Source organism: Triturus cristatus, chromosome 4_2 (genome assembly GCF_964204655.1).
Source record: "Triturus cristatus chromosome 4_2, aTriCri1.1, whole genome shotgun sequence".
Lineage (NCBI taxonomy): Eukaryota > Metazoa > Chordata > Amphibia > Caudata > Salamandridae > Triturus > Triturus cristatus.
This window is the reverse complement of record NC_140586.1, coordinates 924,331,856-924,341,626: the sequence shown is the minus strand read 5'-3', so window position 1 is coordinate 924,341,626 and position 9,771 is coordinate 924,331,856.

The following is a 9,771-nucleotide window of genomic DNA, read 5'->3' as shown; positions in this document are numbered from 1 at the left end:
TGCTATGAGCAAGTATTAACTGTTTGCTCGATGAAAATTTGCACTGGTGCATGTTTATGCTATGTTCTACATTGCACATTTTGCATGTTGTGCACGAATAATAGAAAAGCTGCTTTAAATTAATAGCTTTCGCTAGGTAATAATTAATACAGGGCATTAGAATGGTGGGAGGTGAACATAATGGTCTTTACTTCATAAATTTATATTCTTTTGTGTTTGTTTGCTTTCGTATACATTTGGGCCCACAATAAAATGGCTGCCTAAGAATCCAGCACGGCTGAGAATTGTTAGCAGTGTGCTGAATGAGAGACGCATGCGCAGAAGAATGTGCCAGCTGTATGAACTGCCAAGTGCCTCAAGTGAAGACACATAGGTCAAGGCCACAATGATCTGCACACTCCTGTCACCGTGCCAACGTACCAGTGTCCATGGGAAAGTGTCATCCCTGTGTGCGATGTGAAAGAGAGACAGGAAAGGATTGATACATTTAGTCGCTTAAGATGTTGCAAGAGATGCTCTTATTGATAAATGTTATGTATATTGTTCTTAGCATTAAGCCCCTATTGTCAGAACCAGTATGGGGTGGACTTGCGATGAGAACAGGATGATGAGACCCCTATGTAACCTGTGTCAACCAATCACAGTGGGAGTTTTTATTGATCCTGCAACATTGTTAGTGTAGTCAGCCAAGAGTTAGGGTAAAGAAAAAGACCCCTGAGGGGCGTGTCAGGGAAGATCTGACCAGACATCAATTGGGTTAGGTACGTGAACGTCGCGGGTGCAGCCTGGGAGGAGATTGCATCTGAGGAGAAGCCAAGTGAGAGGAAGGGGCCAGGCCATGCCCAGCTTCTATGCTGGTCACAGAGAGGGGAGGCTCTGCTCATTATTTTTGGCAGGACACTAGACAGATTCTGTAAAGCCATGGAGAGAAGGAGGGGCAGCATGTGCGGGGGCCACGTGCAGCTCCTGACACAGCGAGACAGATGAACAGACCAGCGCAGAGAGAGCAGCTGATAGGACAGGTTTAGATTCTAAAACTCTAAGTTTATGCTTTGACTAACTAACTAGTTTTGAAAAGATTTATTGATTTATGCATTTATTTCTCTTTATGGGAGATTTTTGCCAATTGCAAATTATTGATTAGCCTTGCAAAACTCACTCTTGAATTATATTATCCTGAACTCTTTAAAGAATTCTGACTGACATTTGATGCCTCATTCCCTTCCTTTATGGAGTGCCTTGTATTCAATCTATAATATGTTTAGTAATAATTCTATTTTTCCTATTTTTTCAATTCTGTAACCTGATTGATATTTGACTAATGAATAAAGGGTCAGAGAACCTTAACTTTTGACTAGAAAATAAAACCCTTTAAAACTACTCACTACTCTATTTATTGCCTTAAATATTATTTGCATTTGATTTGTCATGTTTATGTAAAGTCTCCTGATGATGATACACGGTGGCCAAGATCCATCACCTTGAAGCGGTAAACAAGAGGTAAATGAGGTTTTGCATTGAGAAATTACAGTGAAATTACTGCTGGATCAGGGGGACCAGCACTGAAGCCCCCGCCAAAAGATGGAGAGCAGCGGGGGCCTGGGCTGGGGGAGGAATGAGGCCTATGGACCCGGGAAGCTCCCTGCAGCAGGCTCGGGCCCGCTCTGACCTGACACAGGAGGAAAGGACTCGAGTGCTGAGGGTTGGTGGTGCTGAGCCGAGATGTCCCACTGGTCCCTGATGAGCTCTGAAGAAGTCTCCAGCGGCCTGCATCCTTGCATCCTTGTTAAGGGCCGGACTGGGAACCCAAAGCAACCCTGGCAAATTTTGTCAGACCAGCCCTCGTATGGTGCATAGCAAGTGCAGCGAGCAAACCTGACAACGACAAAGAGGGGGGATTGGAGGTGTTCTCCCCTCAAGAAAATGTGGGAATTTTTTTTTTATTCTACAACACATTTGTCAATATATATTCAATTGTATTTTCTTTTAAAGCATGGCAAGTGATGACCTTGTTGTGTACCAGGATACCGCACTCTTTCCTGGGGTTCTTCAATGATTCCCTCACAATCACCCTCCCACAATGCCTCTCATCTCCCCATAGCCCCTCTCTCACATGTATTTTGTTTTATAGCACGATACATACCAGTGTAGGGTGTCGGAATACATAACATAGTGGTTAGGGTTGACTTTAAATATAAGAATTTATTTCTACCCTAAACAAACCTTTTTTTAGCAACATCAGGATGATGAAAGACCTGAAAAAAAACGTAACTTTCTAACCTGTACAAAGCAGCTTGCATGCAGCTCTTGCCAGTTAATAGCTCACTGTGTTAGATTACGATTGTAACTTATGAACTGCTCAGTAACAAAAGAAACTCTGTGACAGAAGCAGCAATCCACTGAGCTACGCACATAAAATATTGTTCTTTGACATGCATGGTACTCGTTCTTTGCAGCAGGCATTTTAAACCTCTGCGCTACCTTAGATGAGTCAAAACTGCCACAAGACAAACTCTCATCGTTCTACAGCAGGTACAAATAGTCACCGCAGTTGACTTGACACTTTTATTGTTGCCTGAAAACTGCTGCATATACAAGGAACTTTGCTGTGCTTTTAAACTTGCTGCACTGCTACAAAACCGGCCCCCTCTAACAAAACCTGCACCCCACCCTTCCAGCTTCCCAGGGAAATTACGGATGCCTGGTATGGCCAGTCCAGCCGGGTCCTTGTTCCCTCCCTCCCTACTCACAGGTGTGTGGCTGGGCCACGGCAGCCATGATGGGAACTGGGTGGGGGGTCTATCTCAAACATATCGATAGGTGGGAGGGCCAGGCTGTGTGGGATTTATCGACACAGCATGCCCCAGAGGGGGTTGCCAGCACCTGGCCTTCACTAACGGGACACCTCGGCGGAAGGTTGCCCCGACTCAGTCCTCAGAAACCATGGGACGCACCCGCCCACCCAAAACCCTGGGGACCTTGACCACTTTGTTTCACATGGGGGTGTCCACTAGTGGCACTACTGCCTCTCCCCCAAGATCCCAGACACAGATGGGTTGTCCGTTGAGTTTTACAAGGTATATTCTAAAAGTTTGGCCCCCAAACTGCTGCACCCGTATACAGCAGAATACGACTTGGGACACCTACCAGCTTGCGTGAGAGAAGCTCTGCGTGTCCCACTCCCTAAACCTAACCAGGAGGCGGGTGACCTCAGGGACTATCGACTTCTTTCAAATTTGAACTTTGATTACAAGATAATCAGCAAAATTATCGCTACTCGCACATTAGAGGTGCATTCCGGGACTTGTCAAACTGGATCAAAGTGACTTCATCCCAAGCCGTCCTACATCGCCCAATGTTCAATGCCTTTTTCACATCCTGTGCTGCAACGTGGACCATTCCACCAGACCACCGACTACGCAAAGCCTTTGACTCCTTCAATTGGGTCTCTTAGTTTCCAATGATAAAAAATGACTATCTGCAAAGGAGCATGCCAGGGCTGCCCATTGTCTCCCCTGTTATTTGCCCTGGGTATGGAGCCTTTAGCATCCAGGTTTAGAGCGGAGGGCACAGTCTTGGTTACTGTCGCAGGGGAACGTTACAATCTCCTTGTATGCAGACAATGTCCGGGTCTACCATGGGAACCCGACACAGGGCCTACCATGAGTTGGATGAGCTTGGAAGGCTTTCCGGACTCCAGATCAATTTGACTAAAATCAGTGCTTTACCAGTCCAGCTGAACATCTGAGGGATCCCACAAGACAGCTCCTCCGCTATGGTGGAGGAACGCAACCCCACTGCTCTTTGTGCGGTGGAAACAGGAAAAATAAGATGATAATAACGCAGTGTTATCATCATTTTATTTTTCTGTACTGAAGCAGGTTTACGGGTCGGAGAGGGGCTGGGCTGTTGCCACAGCGATCAGGGAAGGAGAGGCTGGGGCACTTAAGTGTTCATGACAGTTTGACTGGCGGTCTTGGGCCGACCAAACTGTCATGTACACTTAGCATGTTCTCCACCTGCCTGTATTGCACAGCCTGGGTGGAGAACATGCACAGGCTCTCGCTGCCTGTCTGAGCACTGAACCACGGTGCTCAGACAAATCAGGACGCTGCTGTCATGCTGTTGACAGCAGCATCGTGATTGGCTTAGGGGAGCCTGTGTGTGCTTCCTGCAGGAACAGAAGAGGACGGAGGCGAGGCGGTGGCCGCCAGCCAGGTAAGGCACTTTTATTTATTTTTCTACCCCTGCCCCACCCGTACCACTCCATGGCAGCAACCGTTGCCACAAGCTCTCCAAGTTGGACAGGTCCATTGGAACCCTCCTCCTCCTTTAAGAACGTGGGTATCCAAGTCCTTCATGGCACGCAGGACATCATGAAGGTGAATATCGGGAGGGCAATGCGGTCACTTTGGAGAAGCCTGAATACTGGAAGAGATTATCCCGAGGGGGGATGGGCAGAGTCGCTGTCACCAAGATGGTGGTTCTCCCCAGACTGCTCTATAGTTATGCCAATCTCTCCTACAAAATCTCTGCAAGGCATGTGTGTGAGCTTAACTCCTTGGTGTCTTTATGCTCATTACCATCAGAAACCCGAGATTCTGCCTACAGCAATTCCATTTCTTCTACAGAGCGTACCTCACCCCAAAGGTATTAGGGTCCATTTACCGGTCCACTTCAGCCTGCCCCAGAGGCAGCGTTGATGACGCCGACTTCCCCCACATTATCCCATTATCTGGTCTTGACACATAGTGCAGACCTTCTTGGGAACCAGTATCATCCCACCTCCAGGGAACAACCAACCACTTCACCTTACTGAACTCAAAATCCTGCTGTTGAATCGATTCCCCCGTCGTAAAAAGGGAAAGATGGGTACTCTGTTCATTAATCTAGCCCTTGCGCTAACGAAGAAGACTATAGCCACTAATTGGAAATCGTCTACAGGGTCTAGCCTCCCGCAGTGGATGGGTTAAATATTAGGTGCAGTTGGAACCAGAGACCCTAAGCAGAGACAACTACAGAGGCCTGGGAATACCTGGACAAATGCAGAGTAAGGAGACTTACCTCATTACCTTTCTATGTGGGTATACTAGTCTCAGCGTGACCCCCAGCAACAGCTGCACAGAGCCCCACCAGGAGAGGCCCCGGAACACACCTGGCACCCATAATACCCACCCATTTAGCGTGACCCCAACAACAGTCCTTCAGAGCCCCATCAGGGGAGGTCCCAAGGCACAGCTAGCACCCATAATACCCACCTTTGGAACCTAAACCCTAGACCAAGCAGCCTGGCCCGGCTCTCGCACTTCAGGGCGGAAGGTGCTCACCCCCCATGGGGTGGTTTGACACATAACTAGATGAGACCTGATATCCTCATGGTAACTCCCCCTCTTCTCCCCACTGCCCTTCTTCTCCATCCCCACCCTCATCAGCTCAGATATCCCAACAAGCATATACCACTCTCCTCTCCTGTGGGAGGAACACCGGTAAGTGCGATTGCCCTACATGGACCCCCACAAACTGTTTTTAGCCAGTTGGTTAGCTACCTCAGCGGAGGCGTCCCGGTGCTAAAGCGAGACTGATGAGTGTGTGAGGGCAAATATAGAAACTCTGTGTGCCCTTGCTGCAGGGCTTGCAGCAGCAGGCGCCATGTCCTGAAAACCATGCCACAAGTTGCACACAAACACAAGCATGTCAGAAAGGACTACTGCAAAAGGTGTATGATAAGGAAGGAGTGTCTGGTTCAACATGGCAAACACACAGACAATGGATGCTCATGCAGCAAAGTGGCCGTTGTGGGGACTGAGATGCCAAAATACCCACACAGCCATGTACATCATGCACAATTCATATCATAATCCCTGACAAACAGCTTGCATCTTGCTACTCTACACATAGACTCATATGCACAATCTGTGATAACTATGCCAGACATGCCGCATGCACAGTGTCAAGAGACCTGCATTGACAGAGATGAGGCACCTTGGAGGCTGAGGGACACCTTTATTAGCCATGTTTGCCGGAAGGCAAATGCATCCATATTAACAGATGCACAGGTCATGTGAATGAACATGTGGGACCTACACTGGCACCCCCCTTTGCACCACAGATGCAGGAAATCCATAGAACTGGCACACAAGTGACGGGTTTGAGGCAAACACCCCGTGCTGCTCACGGAGAGGCTGCTATTCACCATTGAGCCTCTAATGGGGATGTCCCACACTATGTCAACCCGGTGCATCCCGTATGTTTCCGAGGGCAGTGTTACACACATTGATGCCTTCATCACAATCCACAATCACATTACAGATGACTGTCACCAAGTGTGACTATCAATTCAGGTGAATCCTGCTCCATGTCATGTGCCCCATGGTGATTCTACATGTATGCAAAGTAACCAAACATGAACAGGAGCAGTGCACACACATTCCAAACAAATACCACACCCAAAAAGCCGTGCTGCATCCCTTACCCTAAGGAGAATTTTCGACATGTCCGTGCATGTTACGCTGATTCAGCACACGTTGCTGTATTCATGAGGAATAGCAGGAGCACAACAATGCCACCAGCAGACAGCATGCGCAAATACCTGGGGATGAGAGACACACAAGACGTGAGCCAAAAGAAGCACATCCGCATGCATGGGCATGTACTTGACACGTATAAGGTTGTCAACATGCTAGGTGAAAATAGTGTCTCAGGAAAGACATTCTTTTATTACACCATCACTCAAGTGACACATCCAAACACACCTCTGACTCACTTGCCATACATGCAGATGGACCCACACATTGCAACACATGCCACACAAGGCTCAATGCGTGCACACTCAGACACTGCAACTCACCACTAAGCAAAGAAGTTGCGTATGAGCCGACTCCGGATGTCCTCTTCCTCCTCCTCCTCAACATCACTTGCCTCGTCACCAAGCCCCTCATCCTCCACGGGTGGATGTTCCTGCTCATCCAGATCCAGGATGAGTGGCACAGCTTTCTCCACTGCCATGTTGTGCAGCATGCAGCACACGAGGAAGATTTTGCAGACCTTCACCGGTGCATATGGGAGTGCGCCGCCGGTCTTGTGGAGGCACCGGAATCTGCTCTTCAGGAGGCCAAAAGTCCTCTCTATCACTCGCCTGGTCTGCCCATGGGCGTTGTACCGGTGATCGGCAGCCGTTCTGGAGTTGCGGAGAGGCGTGATCAGCCATGGCATGTTGGGATAGCCAGAGTCCCCTACATGGAAACATCATGGACAGAAGTGGGTCAGGAGAAGCAGTAAGACTGAAAGATGACGCTAAATACAGGACTTACAGAGTATAACCACCAACAAGACATGCTCGTTCGTTGCGCAGCTGCAGCATCATTTCAGGCACCCTGCTACACCTCATGATGTAGGCATCGTGTGCTGATCCTGGAAAACGAACACAGACATGGGAAATCACCATGTTAGCAAGACACACCACAAGGGCATTAATGGAGTGGTAATGTTTACGGTTGCGAAAGGCTACCTCCTGTGCCTGTGGTGGTACCAAAGCCACATGTGTCCCATCAATAGACCCAATGACATGGGGCATCCCTCCCAGGGCATAGAAGTCACCCTTGACACCTGTCAACTGCTCAGGAGTTGGGAAATGAATAAACTCATCCAGGTGAACCAACATGGCCTCTAAAAAATCATGCAGGACACGGCTGAACATGGTCTGGGACATGCCACCAACATGAGATATGGTATATTGAAACGTACCCGTGGCAAAGAAATGTAGGGCTGCCATCACCTTCATCATGGGTGTCAGTGCAGTTGGATACCTGTGTAGCGGTTAGAGGTGTGGTGCCAGCCTTGCTGTCAAGTTCTCAATCAACCGTTGGGTGAAGCGGTAGCGGCGTATACAGTCACGTTCCCTCAGGGCAGCCAAGTCTGGCAGTGGTCGGGGGAGAGGCGGAGTCCTGCAGTAATTTGGAAGGGACAACGAAGAGTGAGTACAGTACAACAACAATGTCAATGTACTTAGCACATGTTAAACAGCCAATACACATATGCTACATACAGAGTCAGGTCTGTGCAATATATCCTGGACATGTATGCCAGGCAGGTGACACTCCTACCAAGAGCCAGCTACAAACGTGGATTCTCAAGCTCAACATGACATGGCATGAAACTAGCTGTGGGCCAGTGTAAGTGAACAGGCAGACGCATTACAGGAGCGACAGACATCCACATATGTGCAGAACAAGGATGTTTTATCATACAGACAGGTTGCGGAACACTAGAGGCACAGGTCACATGTCCCTGAAAAAAGGACAGACCACACACCTTGCCATGAAGGGGTACATGTCAAGACTGATCACACATACATTGATACTACGCAGATATGTCCTTGTCTCGCAAGTCCATGTTCGATGCATACATACACACGTTACGTCTGATTCCACATGTGTCCTGGTGTGCATAATAGTGTGCCATGCCCATTTACACACAGGCACATGTTGGATGCAGCAACTGCAGATGCATTTGACTGAACAACAACAGCAAGCTTATGGGGACACATGACACACACATGACATAGTCACATCGTGCAACGCCGGTAGTCACATGTCAGGTGTAATTATCCGTGTACCTGGCATCAGGGGACAGTTGCGGGTGTTGGTGACTGTGCCATGCCAGTGAGGCATTGCTCAACAAGTCTGTACTACATGCACACATGTCAAAGGTGTGAAGGGGATGTGTGGCACATAGTGCACCATCACACATGACATGTGTACACAGCTCATCACAAATCTATTGGGTTCAAACATGAGGAGATATGTGCCACATCACAGTCTGACACACCTAGGCCCGAGACATGTAGGACTGCACTGACAATGACTTGATGTCCAGCCTTGGCCAAGTATGACAGCTCAATTCCTTTCTGTGTGCCGCCTGTCACCAGTGTAAGGTGTGAAACGCACCGTACACACGCTCTGAGGGCGTGTGTAGGGTCCGTATCACTATGGTTGTGTTGCCGTAGGCGTACGCCATGGTGATACAGTCCGTACACGTGTGTGTAGGGTCCGTATCACTATGGTTGTGTTGCGGTAGGCGTACGCCATGGTGATATGGTCCGTACGAGTGATAGGCACCCAGCCCTCCTATGTCTGGGCACTGCTGGGGGGACTCTGCACCCACCCCTCCTATGTCTGGGCACTGCTGGGAGGACTCTGCACCCACCCCTCCTATGTCTGGGCACTGCTGGGAGTGATAGGCACCCACCCCTCCTATGTCTGGGCACTGCTGGGAGGACTCTGCACCCACCCCTCCCATGTCTGGGCACTGCTGGGAGGACTCTGCACCCACCCCTCCTGTGTCTGGGCACTGCTGGGAGTGATAGGAACCCACCCCTCCTATGTCTGGGCACTGCTGGGAGGACTCTGCACCCACCCCTCCTGTGTCTGGGCACTGCTGGGAGTGATAGGAACCCACCCCTCCTATGTCTGGGCACTGCTGGGAGGACTCTGCACCCACCCCTCCTGTGTCTGGGCACTGCTGGGAGTGATAGGCACCCAGCCCTCCTATGTCTGGGCACTGCTGGGAGGACTCTGCACCCACCCCTCCTATGTCTGGGCACTGATGGGAGGACTCTGCACCCACCCCTCCTATGTCTGGGCACTGCTGGGAGTGATAGGCACCCACTCCTCCTATGTCTGGGCACTGCTGGGAGGACTCTGCACCCACCCCTCCTATGTCTGGCCACTGCTGGGAGGACTCTTCACCCACCCCTCCTGTGACTGGGCACTG